Genomic DNA, 20,536 nt, shown 5'->3' with positions numbered 1-20,536 from the left:
GGACTCTGGGGAAAAGAGCACAAGAATGAGAACGAGAGGATGGTTCTAATGGAAGGAGGGAGAAGTTTAATAGGCTGAATGTCTTTTTCTCCCTTTCTCTTTCTCTCTCTCACTCCCTCTCTCTCCCCCTCACACCCCCTCTCCCCCTCGCCTCTCCTTTTCCCCATCTCTCCCTCTCTCTCTCTCTTTTTCTCATCTTCCTCTCTCTCTCACTCCCATCTCCCTCTCCCTCGCTCCCTCCCCATCTCTTTCTCCTCAAATCCCAACAATACCACTCGTTCCATTTCCGGGGATAAGTAAATCGTCAGAAGTTTTCGGATGACTCTGCCATAGTTGGATGCATCAGCAAGGGAGATGAGGCTGAGTACAGGGCTACTGTAGGAACCTTTGTCACATGGTGTGAGCAGAATTATCTGCAGCTTAATGTTAAAAAGACTAAGGAGCTGGTGGTAGATCTGAGGACAGCTAAGGTACCAGTGTCCCCTGTTTCCATCCAGGGGGTCAGTGTGGACATGGTGGAGGATTATAAATACCTGGGGATATGAATTGACAATAAACTGGACTGGTCTAAAAACACTGAGGCTGTCTACAAGAAGGGTCAGAGCCGTCTCTATTTCCTGAGGAGACTGAGGTCCTTTAACATCTGCCGGACGATGCTGAGGATGTTCTACGAGTCTGTGGTGGCCAGTGCGATCATGTTTGCTGTTGTGTGTTGGGGCAGCAGGCTGATGGTAGCAGACACCAACAGAATCAACAAACTCATTCGTAAGGACAGTAATGTTGTGGGGATGGAACTGGACTCTCTGACTGTGGTGTCTGAAAAGAGGATGCTGTCTAAGTTGCATGCCATCTTGGACAATGTCTCCCATCCACTACATAATGTACTGGGTGGGCACAGGAGTACATTCAGCCAGAGACTCATTCCACCGAGATGCAACACAGAGCGTCATAGGAAGTCATTCCTGCCTGTGGCCATCAAACTTTACAACTCTTCCCTTGGAGGGTCAGACACCCTGAGCCAATAGGCTGGTCCTGGACTTACTTCATAATTTACTGGCATAATTTACATATTACTATTTAACTATTTATTACTATTTTCTATTATTATTCTATTACTAGTTATTATTTCTATGACTACTACTATTTACTATTTACTAATAGTAATATTACTATCACTATTTCTATTACTATTTATTATTTATGGTGCAACTGTAATGAAAACCAATTTCCCCCGGGATCAATAAAGTATGACCATGACTATGACTATGACTAAATGGGAAGTGTCCCGGGGAAAGCATTCCTTTGAAAATGATGAATTTAGTTCCATCGTGATTTGGACCTGCTCTTTGAGCCATTCTGAAGAATTGCAGGCTCATAGACAAATTGAATCTCTTTTTTTATATAGAAATGTCATTCCTTGTCTTTTCAAATCTTTTTATTGTTGCATTATACAAAAGAAATAACACGAGTACATTGAAGTAACAACACTTACAATGTCTCAAAAAAGACATTATCTTAAAGAATGAAAGAAAAATTATGATAACAAAAAAAATCTACTAAGCAGAAAAAGTGAGAAAAAAAAAAGAACCCATTAGGTGTACAACCCCGGAACCGTGCGTCATACAAAAAAGCATCTGAAAATAAACATCAAACCGCCAGCAAGAAAAGAAAATATACCAAAAAAATTACAATTAGATAGTGGAAAAAATCTATCAATCAGCTCAAATGATAATAATGAGCAAATGAGCCTCATCTTTTCTCAAAATCAAATAAAGGTTCAAAGGTTCGACTTCTAATCTTCTCCAAACTAAGACATAGCATCGCTTGAGAGAACCATTGTGACAAAGTCATTCCTGATGAAGGCTAGTGGAGGTCCAGGCCAACAGGAGGGAGAGTTAGATTGAACATAGTGTAGGTTAAGAGGGCAGCATGACATCATGGTCCGAAAGGCCTGTTCTGTGCTATAATTTTCTATGTTTCTAAATGCAATAAATACAGAGATGAGTAGAATGGTACAAACAATAGTTGTGTCTTCTAGCCTGTGTAGTTTGCTTAGCAGTTATCCAATGAACTCCAGTCCTAAATTCCATCTAGAGAATACAATTTATTCTTCTTTTCAAGTACTTATCTGATTCTCTCTCCAACGTCATGAATAACCTACATCTTCCACTACTCAGGCAGTGTATCTCTCCAATCTTTTAGTGTGATGAACGTTCCCATTTGTCACCTGCGATGCATAAAGACAAGAACGGTCAGGATTGAAAACAGCTTCTTCCTTCAGGCCATTAGGCTTGTGAACACCCTTCTGATCGCACTCGAAGAGTCACTGGAGAATTTGTTTTGTACCTGACAATATTTATTTTATGCACTTTACTTTGTTTATCTATGCACAATTAACTTGTACATTTAATTCTTACTTTCCTAAGTTATTGTGTGTATATATCATTATGTGTATTACTTTACACCCTGGTCCGGAGAAACGTCGCCTCGTTTGATGACATACATGTATATAGTTATATAGCAATAAACTTGATTTGACTTGATTGATTAATTTCTTCAGTCATCTTAGTCCTGTGTCCTCGGTTACTGACCTTACTTACATCATCAAAACCAGTCAAGACCTGACGCATCTCAAGCAAATCACTTTTTCACCTCCCTCTGGTGCTCTTCCTCATTCCCTTTCTTCCATAGTCTTCCGTCCTCTCCTATCAGATTCCCCCTTCTCCTGCCCTTTATCTCTTTCACCAATCAACTTCCCAGCTCTTTACTTCACCCCTCTCCCTCTCCTGGTTTCACCCATCACCTGCCGTCTTCCTCCCCTGACCTTCTTACCCTGACCTCCCCTTCCTTACCCACCCTGATGAAGGGTCTCAGCCTGAAACAATGACTGTTTACTCTTTTCCATAGATGCTGCCTGGCCTGCTGTGTTCCTCCAGAATTCTGTGTGTGTGCTGCTCTTTTTAAACATTTCTTCTTTGAGGGGAACAATACCATCTTCTCCAAACTGAACCATTGTATCAATAGGATCAGTGTAATGCATCTTTTTGACACTCTTTGTAAGGCCTTAACATGCTTCCTAACACAATGCCAATGGAAACTGCTTTTATCAAAGTCTGCAAAATCCTCTTGCTTTTGTAATCTGTCTGTCAATAAAGACAAAGACCTGTATGTTTTGACAAGGTAAAGACAAGGCCATGTTCAATGCTTACCAACATCCTCCTTTATCTTCACATATAAATAAAAGTATTGTCTGCATTTATACTCTTCAGCCATTGCCTTTGAAGAAATACACTCAGTGGCCACTTTATTAGGTAAACTTGTATGCCCGCTTGTTGATGCAAAAATCTGATCAGCCAATCATATGGCAGCAACTCAGTGCATAAAAGCACGCAGACATGGTCAAGAGGTTCAGTTGTTGTTCAAATTAAACATCAGAATGGGGAAGAAACGTGATCGTGGAATGATTGTTGGTGCCAGATGGGGAGGTTTGAGTATCTTTTCTTTTAAAATCTTTTTATTATTAATTTTTCCAATGTTATAAACAAAATAACAATGTTGATACAAAGAGATTGGAATAATCTTATTGTTAATAAACATATACAGAAAAGATTTCAGATAACACAGGTATAATAGACTTCTAAATTCATAATGTAATTAATCATAGAGAAAAAAGAAATAAAAAGAAAAAAATACAAAGAAAACCCCCCTCCAAAAAATAAAAAAAAAACTAAATACTAAACCCAAAAAAGCAAATGGAACAAAACAAGGCTAGACCAATATCTTAAATCAAACACATTCAGTAATGTCGCCAACTCCGCTCCTCTATTTATATATTTTAAGTTACTAAGAAGGATTCGGAAAGGTCAAATTACATCATATGAAAATGTTGAATAAATGGTTTCCAAGTCTCTTCAAATTTAACCGAAGGATCCAAAATATCACTTCTATTTTTTTTCTAAATTTAAACATAACATAGTTTGGGAAAACCATTGGAATGTAGTAGGAGGATTGGTCTCCTTCTAGTTCAATAAAATGGATCTTCTGGCCATTAAAGTAACAAATGTAATCATCCAACAGGCTGAAGAAGATAAAGATCTATGTTCTATCATTGGCAATCCAAAAATTGTCGTAATAGGATGGGTTGTAAATCAAAACACAGAACTGTTGAGACAATATCAAAAATATCTTTCCAATATTTTTTCAAGAGAGCACAGGACAAAAACATATGAGTTAAAGAAGCCACCTCAGAGTGACATCTGTCACAAATAGGGTTTATATGGGAATAAGAACGGGTAAATTTATCTTTAGACATATGGGAGGTTTGAGTATCACAGATACTACTGATCTCCTGGGATTGTCACACTCAACAGTCTCCAGAGTTTATAGAGAATGCAGTGAAAAACAAAACCTCATCCAGTGAGCAGCAGTTCTGCGGGTGAAAATGCTTTGTTAATGAGGCAGGTCAGTTTTCAGTTCACTTCACTGCAGGGGATGTGGCATGCAAATGGTGGATGGATCTCCAATCAAGTTGTATTTGTCTCAGCCAATCACATCCCCACAATGCTGGCCCTCCCGTTTTTAACACATACAAGCTCATTGTGGCTTGTTGGCTGTTGTATTTCACTGTGACGAATGTCATTCCCTCAGGAGTTATCTTTTCTCTGGTATAAGTTCTCAGTTGGCTATCTGCAGGCTTGAGTCCAGTATCTTTGAAATGCTGTTCAAACTCATTTTGTGGAACGACTGAAAGAGCTGAGGCAATGTCCAATTGCATTTTGATTAATTTGCTCTTCACTCCTGGTGCAAGCCATGTTGCTTGTCTCCTCTTAGTCTTCACACGGCGAATCTCAAGGTTAACCAATCCTGTGTCACTCTCATCAGAGTCAGCAACTTCAAGTTTCTGGATGTCAATATCTCAGAGGATCTCTCCTGGGCCCAACATATTGATGCAGCTACGAAGAAGGCACAGCAGTGGCTATATTTCATTAGGAGTCTGAGAAGATTTGGTATCTCACCAAAGACTCACAGATGTACCATTGAGAGCATTCTAACTGGCTGCATCACCATCTGGAATGGTGGGAGGGAGCAGATACTGTACAGGATCAAAATAAGCTGCAAAGGATTATAAACTTAGTCAGTTCCATCATGGGCACTAGTCTCCACAGTATCCAGGACATCTTTAAGGAGCGATGCCTTAAATGGTGTTATCCATCATTAAGGACCCTCCATCACCCTTCATGCCTTGTTCTCATTGCTACCATCAGGAAGGAGGTACAGGAGCCTGAAGGCACACACTCAATGATTCAGGAACACTTTCTTCCCCTCTGCCATCCGATTTCTGAATGGACATTGAACCCATGAATATTATCTCACTACTTTTTTTATTCCTCCTTCTTTTTGCGCTACTTATTTAATTTGATTATATATTGATGTTTTTTATTGATATATTGATGTTTTCTCTCTATTATTATATTGTACTGCTACCACAAAGCCAACAAATTTCACAACATTTGCCGATAATATTAAACCTGATTCTGACGATCAGATTTTCCATCAACAGTATGCAGATTAGAGCTCTTTTTGAAAATGCAACTTGACTTTTTCTCTTCTCTGTGCAGTCCATTTATATTTGTCAGCCCGATGTGCTCTTTGTATGTGTCCTGCTTTGTTGCATTTTCTGCAAGTTTAACCATTGGTCTGGTGTATGTAAGCCCATGCCACAATGGAAATACAATTTATTCATCCATGCAGGTTTCTGTTTAGACATTGCCATTTTGTTCCTGCTTTTGACTACAACTCAATTGCATCTCTATCTGCTGTTTCCATTGATACAGCAATTTCAACTGCTCTTCTAAATGTGAGTTGTGATTCAGTTAGGAGATATTTATGAATGCTTACTTGTAAGATTCCACAAACCAAACGATCATTAAGCCCACCACTGAACTGGCAACACTTGGACAATCTCTTCACTTCAGCCACGTAAGCTGAAATGGACTCCCTTCCTTTTGATTCTGCTTATGAAACTTTGTGTTCTGCAATCAACAATGGTTTTGGTTCTAAATGTTCCTGCATTGCTTTCATGATATCAGCAAATCTCATTTTGGCTGGTTTGTTTGGAGCATTCAAACTTCTAAGCAATCTGAATGCTCTTCCACCAATTATACTTAGCAAACCTGGCACTCGTTTCTCATCGGCTATTCCACTTGCTTAAAATAATGCTCAATTCATCCAGTATAAGTCACCCAGTTACCCATTGTGCAGTACAACATGCCTATCTTTCTGATGTAGCCAGCCCCTTCTGCTTCTTTAAATTTATGATTATTATAACTGTTATGAACCAGTGAATTCCATCCATTTTCTGCCTTTTATTTTAACTCGACCATCTCTGTCCCTTCCCGAAGAAGCAAGTGTTGCGCTTTTTTTAAACTCAAACATCTCGCTGCACCTCAACAGGTAGGCAGTCATCTCGTGATCGTTTAAAACTTTCTCATCGTCACTGCTATGTTTTATAACTCCAAAGCATAAAACTAATTGAAGGAAAAAGAGGAAGCCCAGGAGAACATGTACATTTTGATTTTACTTTTAATGATTCGCACACATATGTCACGGTGGCATAAAAGCGTATGCCATTCATGTACTATTATATATACCCTGTAATTAATTCTTTAAGTCAACAAAGAATTGTAATTCAAACAATAGTCCAGTGCAATACTCTTAGGCACATATATATTGCTAAGGTGCCTAAGAATTTTGCACTGTACTGTTATTGGCTAAAATGGACAGGAGATTGGGAAACAGAAATAAATTAGCTTTGTATCAGCTCAGTAGTATTGTGTTATTTGGTAACTGGACAGACATTATATACAGTACTGTGCAAAAGTAAGGGACACCCTAGCTATTAGATTATGAGAGCACTCAGTCCTCTTTTATTGTCATTTAGAAATGCATACATGCATTAAGAAATGATACAATGTTTCTCCAGAGTGATATCACAGAAAACAGGACAAACCAAGAGACTAACACTGACAGAACCACATAATTATAGCATATAGTTACAGCAGTGCAAAGCAATACCATAATTTGATGAAGAACAAACCATGGGCACGGTAAATAAAGTCTCAAAAGTCCCCGAGTTGATCGACTCCCGAGTCCCCGATAGCAGGCGGCAAAAGGGAGAAACTCCCTGCCATAAACCTCCAGGCACCATCAACTTGCCGATGCCTTGGAAGCAGCCGACCACAGCCAACACTGAGTCCATCCGTCCGAAAACTTCGAGCCTCCAACCAGCCTCTCCGATACAGCCTCCCGAGTGCCATCCTCTGCCGAACGCCTTCGACCTCGCCCCGGCTGCTGAAACAAGCAAAGCCGAGGATTTCGGGGCCTTCTGCTCCGGAGATTCCGGTTACCACACAGTAGCAGCGGCAGTGAAGCGGGCATTTCAGAAGTTTTCCAGATGTTCCTCCGTACTCTCACGTCTGTCTCCATCAAATCAGGATTGTGCACGGTCCCCTACTTGACAGATAACAGACATCATCACCGAAGTGGTTCACGCGCGCTGCCATCTTCTCCCCCTATATGTATGTGCCTAGGACTTTTGCACAGTACTGTGTATTTACAATATTATTCAAGTATTAGTGAAATCTAAGATACACATTTTTGTGTACCCATAGCCCAGGGAGTGCTACAGAGAGTGTAGAACCCACTCCAAGGCAGTTCAGACAGTGCAGGGAACAGGACATAGCTGTCTTGGTTTAACACACAGAATCCCGGAGGAAATCAGCAAGTTGAGCAGCATCTGTAGAGGGGGATAAACAGTCAACTTTTCAAGTCGAAACCCTTCATCAGGGTCTTGGCCTAAACCGCCGACTGTTTATCCTCCTCTGCAGCTGCTACCTGACTTACTGAGTCTTTCCAGGATCGCACACAAGTTGCTCAAGATTTCCAGCATTTGCAGAATCTCTTGTGGCTATGTCTTGGCTTAAACATTTGCAGTGCTTTGCATAACCCACTGGCTCATCCACTACATTAAACATTTGGACCCTCTGACGTTTGTATATTTAGGGATGATGCCAGAGTGGTTTAATTAATGTGACAGAAATCCAGACACCTGCACTAACTATCTGGAGCCGCGACTTTAATTCCCCTGGCAGTAGCTAGGGAATTTAAATTCAGATAATTAAATAATTTAATTTAATTTAATTTAAATAATGCAAGGCAAATGCAAAACATTTCTCGACCTCGGCCATCTGGAATGCAAGGGAAGGCGGCAAACCTAGGTAGGAACATCTAAATTTGACTTGGAATTGTGCTGTTCATTTATAAAGTTCAAACCTCCATGAGGACCACAACCTTGTCATTGGGTTTGGAGGCTTGCGTGCCTCAGTGACCTGGAGAGCTATGTTGGCTGGAGTCAGGGCTTTATGCTTTGGTTCTTGGGAGGGTCACCCATGCCAAACAGGTCAAAGGGTAGAGGCCAGACTTAGAGTGGTCCACTGGTCCTCGAGCTTCCGGGGGCTTCAGCTCAGGGCTAACTACCCTGACTGGTAAAACAAAGTTGCTACAGAAACAGCAATGAAGAATCCTTCTAGATCTGAGTGCGATGGTATTCCTGAGTCTCCACCCGGGAGAAAATGTTACTGATGCAATGAGGGAAGCTCTGAACACCACCAGAGATGGAGGACCTTCATTGCTGCCCTAAACGCCAGCAGCGTAAAGTATAAAGTTCAAAGTTCAAAGTAAATTTTATTATCAAAGTACATATGTGGCACTATATATTATCATGAGATTCATTTTCTTGTGGGCATACTCAACAAATCTAGAATAGTAACTATAACAACATCAGTGAAACTTCCAACCCTGCAGTGCTGTGTGTGCACATTTATAAAAGGATGCCAGTGGTTCAGGGAGATGATTAACCACTTCTCTCTCAAGGCAAGTATGGATGGCAACAAGTATTGAGCTGGCCACAGGTAACTATGTCCCATAATTGAATTTTTTCAAGTGTTGCAATATATGGAAATATGCAGAAGTTCATCAATGATTTCTCAAACGTTCATTCCCAAATCATCTACTGTCTAGGAAGACAAATCACTCAAAAGATATAGGAGCAGAATTAGGCCATTTGGCCCATTGAGTTTGTTCTGCTATTTCTCCATTTTCCCTCTCAGCTCCAAGCTCCTGCCTTCTCCCCGTATCCCTTCATGCCCTGACCAATCAAGAATCTATCAACCTTTGCCTTAAAAATACCCAATGACTTGGCCTCCACAGCCACCTGTGGCAATGAATTCCACAGATTCACCACTCGCTGGCTAAAGAAATTCCTCCTCATCTCCGTTCCAAAAAGAAGCCCCTCTATTATGAGGCTGTGAGCTCTGGTCCTAGACTCCCCCACCAAAGGAAACATCCTCTCCACACCTGCTCCATTGATGTCCTGATGTATGGGACCATCATCTTGCAAGCATTTCTCAAACCTGCTCAAGGGTCTGACAGGGGAAAACACTGCAGTTTTTTTTTAAACTGCTCAAATCATGGAATGGCTTTACCACAGTAGTTCAAAAGAAATCTTATTACCATCTTCTTGGAGTAATTAGGAATGGGTATTCCATTTTGCTGAGCCAGCAATATGCAAAACCCTAAAGAGAATTTTAAAAAGAAAGATTTAGTTTGGAAAATTGGGATTTGTTACAGCTTATTATGAAACTATTGCAGCTTTTAACCTCTGGAATTGGTATCTGCCCGGAAGTCAGCACATACAGGAAAATAGTTACTTGCTCATCCCACGTATTTGTGGAATACGCAGAAACATTAGCTGCTCAATTTGACCTTTGAGTCAATCTTAATTTAACTAAATGTCTGTATCTGACCTAATTAAAGTAAAATTTGATACCCTCATCAGAATATTACTGAGTTATCAGGATTTTAGAATTATAAGTAATATGCATGTCTGCACAGAGACAATTTGGGCTCAAATTAAGGTTTGTGTAATAGTGATTATTCACATTTCAAATCATTTTCTAGTTCATTCATTCCTTCAATACGTACTGTGTGGTCTGATGTGGGTGATCATGGTCTTTCCATGATGCTGATGGTTCTTGGAAAATTTTTCTCAGAAGTTGTTTTCCATTGCTGTCTTTTGGGCAGTGTCTTTACAACAGGGGTCCTCAACTTTTTTTGCACTGCGGACTGGTTTAATATTGACAATATTCTTGCGGACCGGCCGACCGGGGGTGCGGGGGGGTGGTTTAAGTAGGGTTAAACTCACCTCAACATGTCTTTTACAGAGGATTGCCAACTTTCTCACTCCCAAATAAGGGACAATAGTAGCAGTCAAATCCCGGGACACTTTACTCCAGGAAAGACTACCATGACCATGAAGCCTTGCGCGGGCACCTGTGTGCGCATGCGCGTACGTGCCAATTATTTCCCCCCACAAATCGGTCTTGCCTTCATCTTCCTGACTATACTGTACATACATTTCTACTTTATATAAGCTGTGTATTTATCATATCATTCCTGCTTTTACTATATGTTAGTGTTATTTATTTTAGGCTTTATGGGTTATTTGGTATGATTTGTTAGGTTACTTTTTGGGTCTGGGAACGCTCAAAAATTTTCCCATATAAATTAATTGTAATTGCTTCTTCGCTTCACACCATTTCGGCATGAAAGATTTCATAGGAATGCTCTACCTTAGCGGGGGAAATACGGGACAAGGGTGGTCCCGTTTGGGACAAACCAATTTCGCTCAATATACGGGATGTCCCAGCAAATATGGGACAGTTGGCAACCCCATACTCAAGTTCAACAGTGCGTGACAGGGAATGAGGAAAGGTGCAGTTGACTCATATTGTTTCCTAGCGGCCCGGTGGTTGGGGACCGCTGCTTTACAAGATGGGTGACCCCAGCTGTTATCGGTACTCTTCAGAGATTGTCTGCCTGGTGTCAGTGGTCACATAACCTGGACTTGTGATATGGACCAGCTGCTCAAATGACCACCCACCACCTGCTCCCGTGGCTTCACATGACCCTGATCGGGGTGAGGGGTGGCTAAGTGGGTGCTACACCTTGCCCAAGTGTGACCTGCAGCCCAGTGGAGGGAAGGAGATCCTTACACCTCCTTGGAGACACGCACCTCCACCCCGCCACCCAATTTCATCATTCACCAATTCCAACAGGAATCGCTACGCACTGGGCCCAGCTCCTGATTGTTCTCCCAAAGGCGTTCCGCATCCCTTCAGAATAACCACAAGATAATCCTAAAATAAGGACAGATATTTTTGCCTGAATAGTTTGAGATGCTAGCAGTGAGAGAATGTGGAACTTTGAGCTTCCCTACTGTCAATTATGGGGGGATAAAAATGCTAAGCTCTGCTTGAGATTATGAGAGTGAAGGTCAGGTAGTGGTAGCGGGATGTAGGGTGAAAAGGAACCAGCTCACCCTGGGGAAAAGGCAATGTGCCATAAATCAGTGGTCCCCAACCATTAGGCCGTGGACCGGTAGCGGGCCGCGAAGCATGTGCTACCGGGCCGCGAGGAAACGATATGATTTGGCGATATGAAACAATACGAGTCAGCTGCACCTTTCCTCATTCCCTGTCACGCACTGTTGAACTTGAAATAACCTACCAAATCATACAAAATAACACATAAAACCTAAAATAACACTTACATATAGTAAAAGCAAGAATGATATGATAAATACACAGCCTATATAACGTAGAAATAATGTATGCACAGTGTAGTTTCACTTAACAGAAGCGGGAAGATTAAACCAAAACTGATTTGTAGAAAAAAAATCGGCACGTACACGCACGCGCACGTCACACATGCGCACGTCATGTATGCACACGTCACGCATGCGCACGTCATGCATGCGCACACAGGTGGCCGCGCGAGGCTTCATGGTCATGGTCGTCTTTCTCGGGGTAAACACAAGTGTCCCGTATTTGACTGCTATTTTTGTCCCTTATTTGGGAGTGAGAAAGTTGGCAACCCTACTTGAACACCCCCCCCCACACCCCCCGCCCCCCGTCAGCCAGTCCGCAAGAATATTGACAATATTAAACCGGTTCGCGGTGCAAGAAAGGTTGGGGACCCCTGCCATAAATGAAGCACTATGACCCAGTCACCACGACAAACACAATGTTATTAACTTTAAAGGCTGTATAAAAGCATTGAAACCGTTGGAGAAAGACAGAAGTCATAAGACCATGAGACATTCGGCCCATCGAATGTTTCCTTATATGGGAAGTTCCTACTGAATCTACATTTCCAAATGATCATTTAAAAGGGTACTTTCCTTTTGCTCTCTTTCTATCCTCTTAAGTCAGGATCTGATGTGTACATGGCTTCTGATTGGTGTTCCCTCTCTATCCTCAAACACTTGTTCTATCGGCATTCACCCATAATGCCGGATGTACTGACCACAGCCAGGTTAGGCTGACCTTTGTTGCCTGCTTGGCTGGGATGTTGATCTTTGCGGTTAAATTCTGAACATCTCAGTGTTAGTAAGGGAGGGGAAGACTTGGAAGACGGTGTTCACGATATGGTCATCTCCTCAACTCTGAAGCTTCATTTTCTCACTTCTAACATAATAGAATTCCTTGCCAGTGTCAGGGTGCTGGACCAGAGATCCAATCGCAGACCTAGCTCTGTGCACACAGTGATATTAATTGAGTAACAAATCCCAAGGTGCAAACAAAGTCAGCATCAAAGTTCAGGCAGGGATCAAAACATCCAGAGAAACCCAAAAACCAGAATCAGAAAACAGGCAGAGTCAGTATTCCGACAGACAGAGTTCAGATACAAACACTGGAAAGGCTCAGGAAAACTCACTGGTACAATCTGGCTACAAACAGGTGAAGACACAGGACTGAAATACACTGAGCAATAACCAGAGAGGCAGATGATAGGTGGAGCACAATGAGACACAGGTGGCAGCAATACAGGTAATAATGGGAAACAGATGAGAGACAGAGTACTCAGTAATACAGGGGCCAGGGTAGAGCAGGAGCGGGGACATGAGCACACAGCAAACAAAACCACAGGCTGACAGCCTGTGGGAAACACACAAAAAGACAGAGTTCAACTGGAGGTACTGACAACCAGTTACACTAAGTCACCTTGGAAACTACATAAACTTGCCAGTACAGTAGTTCAATAGTTCAATAGTTCCATTTAATATCAAAGAATGTACCCAACATACAACCTGAAATTCTTGCTCTTCACAGACATCCGTGAAAACAGAAGGGTACCCCAAAAATGAGTGACAGTAAAAAAGTTAGAACCCCAAAACTCTGCCCTTCTTCCCCCTCCCACACACAAGCAGCAACAAAGCAATGACCCTACCCTACCCTCACTTCCTTCAGCAAAAATAAGCAACAGCACCCTCTACCCACCAAGCAAGCAATAGCAAAGCCCCCAAGAAAGACCCTGATCTGAGGTACAACAAACACTAATCGTTCACCCGATAATTCAATATACCACAGGCACTCTCTCTCCTGAGTAAAGAGGCAAAGAGTGTCACACACTGAGACGGGAGACTAACAAGACAAAGAAAAAAAGGTCGCCAATTACGATGATAAAGGCACTCTTTCTCCCGTATTCTCCAACTCCAGAATTGGCAACAAACTCTCCCCCACCAATGAGAGACAGAGAGAGAGAGCGACCTGAGTAGAGGGGCCGCCGACAGCTGATCTGCAGTCCATGATATTCTGTTTTCTCCCTCAACGCTTCAGCAGCGGCCTCAGCACCCCGAGGGTGCGTTTGTCTTCTGGGCTGCATCCTTGGAATATTGAAAAATAGCCGGTCGGTGAGCCCTGAGGGCAGGAACCATCCCCATAAAGAACCGAAGTTTGAGTTCAGCTGAAGGCCAGGGACTTCAACAAAACCCCAACCACCTTGAAAAGGAAAAGAAGAGGCATTAAAGGTAGAAATTAAGCTGTTTCCGCGGATGAGCTTGAAGAAGCTGGTCTCTAGCGCCATCATAATTGGAGGTGATTTTAATGCTGGACATATAATTTGTGAGTAAATGCTCTTATTGTGTCTGTTGTGATGTGGACAAAGACACTGAAAAGTGGATATAGAAGTGTGTAACTCTCAGGTTCGACCAGCATGTGTTTGTCTAGGGGAAGACAGCCTCTGGCCCTGCCAAACTGAGAAATCTCGTTTGTGTGGAGATGATGGGTTGCCCGGTTACAAATCAGTAGCACGAAATATCAGACATTAAACGATTCAACTTTATAAATCTTAATCTGACTATAGGGTTAGTAAAGAAAATAAAAAGAAAAAAGGGCCCATTTTAATAAAACAGTCTAATGTGCACATTGGAGCTCATGGTTCCGATCATCTGTTCCCCATCGACCCACTCTGAGTGTTGCTGACCCTCAGACCCTCGCTCCAAGCCCACTCCTTCTGGCTGTCTACCAACTCTCTCCACTCGCATCTTCTCTCTTCATCTCTCGCCGACAAAAGACCCCGCATATTCTCTCTCAGACACACAAGAAGAAACAGCACGCCTCTCATCGGATGGCAGACGTTCCAAAGTCCCCGTTATCTCCAGTCATAACCCAAACACTGGTGCTACAGAGAAACCATTACATTAGCATGAAACATTACAGAGAGGCCATTATATTAGCAGTGAAACCTTGCAGTGCGTTACAAGTGTTTTACTCAACAAAAATGAGCACCAGGTATCAAAATGAGACACTTTTGTAAGAAGGGGCCTGTTCTACCCACCCAATATTACAAAAGATCAAAGGTAATAGCAGGACCATTCTATAGTTACAATTTATTTACAATGCTTCCTTTGCATTACATATAGTTTGCAGAACACTTCCTTCTGCACACCCAGACTCCAGACACCCAAAATGAATGTTAATCAGCATTGTCTGGTTTGCAATCCGCCCCATTCTGCAGTTCCAGGAAAACTATTGTTCAGGGCTGCATTTTAAATTCAATCTACAATCCATATTCCGATCTGAAGAGTGGTTGCTGCTGAAACCACCACTTTAACTCTTTGTGAGCTCACAGCATGTAAGGTGTTAAAGGTGTCCGTGCAAGTTAAACTCTGTTAAACTTCGTTAATGTTTAATGTTTGCTACTAGTGGCTGGAGTCTTCCTTGGCCTCAGGGCACCAGTATCATGAGGATGTCTGTCAATGATCTTATAAGTTGGTTGAATGAAAGAAATCGTTAGTGGCAGGAGAATAAACGATCAAAGAGTTTATTTGCCCCTGCGTGTCTCTCAGCCTTGTGGATTGAACACCAATTTATTGGGCACCTTTCACTCAGTTTGGACTTCACCTAGACTGAGGAGTCACAATCTTTGGTGTCTAGGATGGACCCAGGGAGATTTCATGAGTTGGAATTTGGAGCTCCCCCAACAACAGCGACAATCAAGTCTCCTGACGACACCAACAATCAAGTGAAGACTAACAATCTTGAGCCCTGAAATCTTTGTGGACATCTTTGTAACCTATTATTACAGTATTTTGTGTGGTTTATTTGTGCTTTCAGTTTTAGGGTAATAAATTAGGCCTAAGTTGCTTTCTTGTGCTTGTACACTTAATACCATAACTCCTGGTCACTCAAATTGGTTTGGGTCTTTTGGGTCTGATCAATCTAGCCCATTACAGCAACTCAGCAGGTCAGGCGGCATCTACAGAGAGGAATAAACTGTCAACATTTTGGGATGAGGCCTGTCATCAGGGCTGGGACCTTTAGGTTATTTTGATTAAAGAGAAGCAGCATTTGAAATCATGTTTGCATATTTTGGGTGGAAAACCAAGCTCCTGTATGCACTCTCAACTGGATGGAAAAGATTCTGTGGTACCATTTGAAATAAATATCGAGAGATGTTCCCCTGTTTATTAGTCACTGCAGTGCTAAACCATATTACATAAACTGATGTATTCTTGACTCTGATGTCAAGAAAGGCACTATATAAATTCAGGTTTTTCTTAAGCTTAAACACAAGAGATTCTGCAGATTTTGGAAATCCAAAGCAGCACACACACAAAATGTTGGAGGAACTCAGCACATCAGGTAGTATCAATGCCAATGAACAGACAGTCAATGTTTTGGGCCGAGACCCTTCTTCAAAACTGACCTATGACTTGCCCCTGGATCCCCTCCTCCTTCCCTTACTCCTATTGTCTGCTCTCCTCTCCTGTCAGATCCCTCCTTCTCCAGCCCTTGAACTTTCCCACCCACCTGGCTTCACCTATCACCTTCCAACTAGCCTCCTTCCCCTCCTCCAATCATTTTTTTAATTTCTGGCATCTTCCCCCTTCCTTCTCAGTCCTGAGGAAGGGTCTTGACCTGAAACGTCGACCGTTTACTCTTTTCCATAGATGTTGCCTGGCCTGCCGAGTTCATCCAGCTTCTTGTGTGTGTTGCTCTTTTTTAAGCTGCTTCATTAAAACAGTAAAGGGATCTAGAAAACCAGACTTAGAATACTTAGTTGCCCCAAAGTTCAAAGTAAAGGGGAGGAGAAGATGGCAGCACGACGCAGCGCGCGCGGCCGCTCTGAAATGATATCGTATTTGTTAAGTAGGGGCCGTGCACAATCCTGATTTGATGGAGACAGATGTGAGAAGCTCAGAGGAACATCTGGAGAAACTTTTGAAATGCCTGCTTCGCTGCCGCTACTACTGTACGATCAAGAATCTCCGGAGGGGAAGGCCCCGAATCCTTGGCTTTGCCTAGTGCTTGGCAGCCGGGGCCGGGGTCGAAGCGCTCGGCAGAGATGGTGCTCGGTGTCGGAGGGCTGGTCGGAGGCTCGAAGTTTTTGGACGGACTCAAGAGTCGGCTGTGGTCGGGTGCTTCCAGGTGCTGCATCGGCAAGTTTGCGGTGCTGGAGGTTCATGGCTTGCTCTGTTCATGACATCCTCATATATATATACGTATAATGTACATATACGTCACCATATACTTCCTTGAGATTCATTTTCTTGCAGGCATTCACAGAGAAATACAATAGAATCAATGAAGAACTACATACAAGCAAAAACTGACAAACAACCGATGTGCAACTAAAAAATAACTAAATAAATAATAATACCGAGAACATGAGTCGTAAAGAGATCTTGAACGTGAGTCCATACATTGTGGAATTAGTTCAAAGTTGAGGTGAGTGAAGTTATCCACACTGGTTCAGGTTGAAGGGTAATATCTGTTTCTGAACCTGGTGGTGTGGAACTTAAGGCTCCTGTACCCTCTTGCTGATGGTAGTTACGAGAAGAGAACTTGGATGCTGGTGTCCCTTGATGATGGATGATGTGGCAGCACACCTTGTGGATGTGCTCAATGGTGGGGAGAGCTTTGCCTGTGATGAACTGGGCCATATCCACTACCTTTTGTAGGCTCTTCCATTCTTGGGCATTGATGTTTCCATACCAGGTCTTAATCATATTTTAAACTAAAAAGTTTTTATGCAGATTTGGGCTTCTTGTTGGGTTCATGAATGTGAGACGTATTATTTTCCCCATTAAACATTGTCCAACTCAGGAATTCGAAACCATCGCTTCTTTTAAGTCACATGTCACTGCAACCAAGCTGTTTAACCAAACATGCAATTACCAATTTATTAGCTGATCTGGATAAATATGAGCTGAGAGCAAAAGTCTTTTGAATGTTTCTATTGTCAACAAAATAAACACAAAGAAGTGCAATTACTTGGCATCTAACATATCTATTGCTTTCTTCAAATTGGTGAATCTCCAGATTTACTTTATAAAATAATTGACAACTCACTTTCCTTTTGGACCAATCCATAACCAATTCTTTGCTTCTTGATTTTTATGATAATGAGAAACACAATTGGAAACCTTTTATTTCCCATTCCACCAATACTTTGGTTATATTGGATTCCATCATCATTAACATTATGTGCCGTGTCATATGACATCATCATTATGTGGCGTGTCATGTGACATCATCATTATGTGCAGTGTTATATGATGTGGGTGACCATGATTGTTCTTGGGAAATTTTTCTACAGAAGTGATTTGCCATTGCCTTCTAAATTGGACTACAGCTCCAAGGTAATAGATTGATCTAAGAGCACCATTTCAACTGTGAGTCGTCCTTAGTCACGCGCCGTAAGTCACAGCAACTGCTGAGAGACCTGTCTCACCAGGCCTGCACTCTAGTGTTTAAGGTCAACCTGTGTAGTTCATGTCCAAATACATCATTTGCCCTTGGTCTGGTTCTAGGCTACGGTATCAATGTCACTGTGTAAGGTTCTGGAGTGGCCGGCCATTGTGTTTGAAGAAACCAAAGCACCAGCTCTTGAATGGTCTTGGTGATGATAATGGCCTTGAGGTGAATGGAAGGCATTCTTTGGCCAATTCCTCTTACTCAATGTCAGCAAGACCAAGGAGGAGAAAACCAGAGGTCCACCAGACCATCCTCTGGGGGATCAGAGGTGGAGGTGCTCAGCAACTTTAAATTTCTCAGTGTTATTTTTTTGGAGGACCAGACCTGGGCCCAGCACATGAGTGCAATTACAAAGAAAGCACGGCAACAGCTCTATTGCACTTCTCTAGAAGTTTGCAAAGATTCAGCATGACATCTAAAAACTTTGACAAAATTCTGGAAGTGTGTGGTGGAGAGTATATTGTCTGGTTGCGTCACAGCCTGGTATGGAAATGCTATTGCTCTTGAACAGAAAATCCTACAAAAAGTAGTGGATATGGCCCAGTCCATCATGAGTAAAGCCCTTCCCTCCATTGAGTACATCAACATGGAGCTATGTCTCAGGGAAGCATCATCCAATATCAGGAACCACCCACCACCCCCTCCCACCCAGGCCATGCTCTCTTCTCATTGCTGCCATCAGGACAAAGGTACAGGAATCTTAGGACTCGCACTACCAGGTTCAGGAACAGTTAATACCCCTTAACCATTAGGCTCTTGAACCAGAGGAGATAACTTCACTTGACCCATTATTGAAATGTTCTCACAACCAGTTTCAAGGACTGTTCTTAATATGGTCTTGATATTTATTGGTTATTTATTAATTTATTATTTTTCTTTCCTTTTCTATTTGCACAGTTTGTTGTCTCTTGCACACTGGTTGTTCATTCACCCTACTGGGCGTGGTCTTTCATTGATTCGATTATGGTTCTTATGACTTACTGAGTCTGCCTGGAAGAAAACGAATCTCAGGGTTGTATATGGTGACATAGTTGTACCTTGATAACAAACGTGCTTTGAACTTTGAGATCGGATTTCTTCTCTGTCAGTTGTGCTGTAGTGTCACTCTGTTTGGCTGACCAGGCCCCTCCAGAAAGTTCCTCCTCAAGCAAACGGCCATGGGCAAGTGGACGCCATTGTTACTGTGGCTGCTTCAGCGGTGTTTTCTCCAAGAGCTGAGTAGGAGCTGTCTTCGTAACATCGCTCCTGCCTTTGTGTCATGTGGACTTCAAAGACTATCACTCAGGGTGCGCTCGCCATGGCAACCAGATGCTAGTCGCGGTCAGGTGGGGGCATCGGGGGTTGGGGTGTGTTGAGAGTGACAGCAGGTGAGAAGGTCTCCCCAACTCTGTGTCTCTCTCTGCCTTGTCAGCCACTCCCCAGAGTCACCAGCTGCACCCTGCCCCATCCTTGTGATCTTAGCATAACCACTGACCCAAATGACACATTATTCTCCCATTACCTGGCTTCCCCTGAGTGAGCACAGACAGGCAAATCGGTCTGAGGTCAAATGACCTTCACAGAACTTTGAAATATTTTAATGTCACCCTTTAAATTGCAACTGAAGCAAAAACACAGTGTGAAGAGCTACTAGCTCTCAGAGACTGTTCTACAATGGCCATTTTGCAAAGTTTGATGGGATAAGCATCACACTACATAGATAGATAACTAAACTAAAGGTGGGAGGAGAGAAAGCAGCACACCGCGCGTGTGCAGCCCTCCAGTGAAAAATGATATCGTATCCATTAAATAAGGGCCGTGGACAATTCTGATTTGATGGAGACGGACGTGAAAGAACAGAGGAACATCTGGAAAAATTTCTGAAATGCTCGTTTGCTGCTGTCGTTACTGCGCAGTCAGGAATCTTTCGGAGGGAAGGCCTCAAAATCTCTGGCTTTGCCTGCTGTTGGCGACCGAGAAGGAGGTCGAATCGTTCGGATAGAGATGGCGCTCAGTACTCGGTGTCGGAGAGCTGATCAGAGCTCGAAGTTTTCGGATGACTCAGAGTCAGACCGTGGTCGGGTACGGCAGGGAGAGTTTTTCTTCCTTCTCCCGTCTGCGTGAGATGTGGGACATTTGAGAGACTTTGAACTTTTACTGTGTTCATGGACTTCTTCATCAAGTTATGGTATTGTTGCACTGTTGTAACTACATGTTATAGTTATGTGGTTTTGTTAGTTTTTTTTTCAGTCTTGGTCTGTCCTGTGTTTTGTGATATCACACCAGAGGTGTGATATCTTAATGATTGCATTACTAAATGACAATAAAAGAGGACTGCGTGTCTTCATAATCTAAATCAATTTATTGATTGAATGATTGAGATACTGCGTGGAAGAGAT

This window comes from Mobula hypostoma, chromosome 28 (assembly GCF_963921235.1).
Source record: "Mobula hypostoma chromosome 28, sMobHyp1.1, whole genome shotgun sequence".
Classification (NCBI taxonomy): domain Eukaryota; kingdom Metazoa; phylum Chordata; class Chondrichthyes; order Myliobatiformes; family Myliobatidae; genus Mobula; species Mobula hypostoma.
This window is presented reverse-complemented; position numbering follows the sequence as displayed.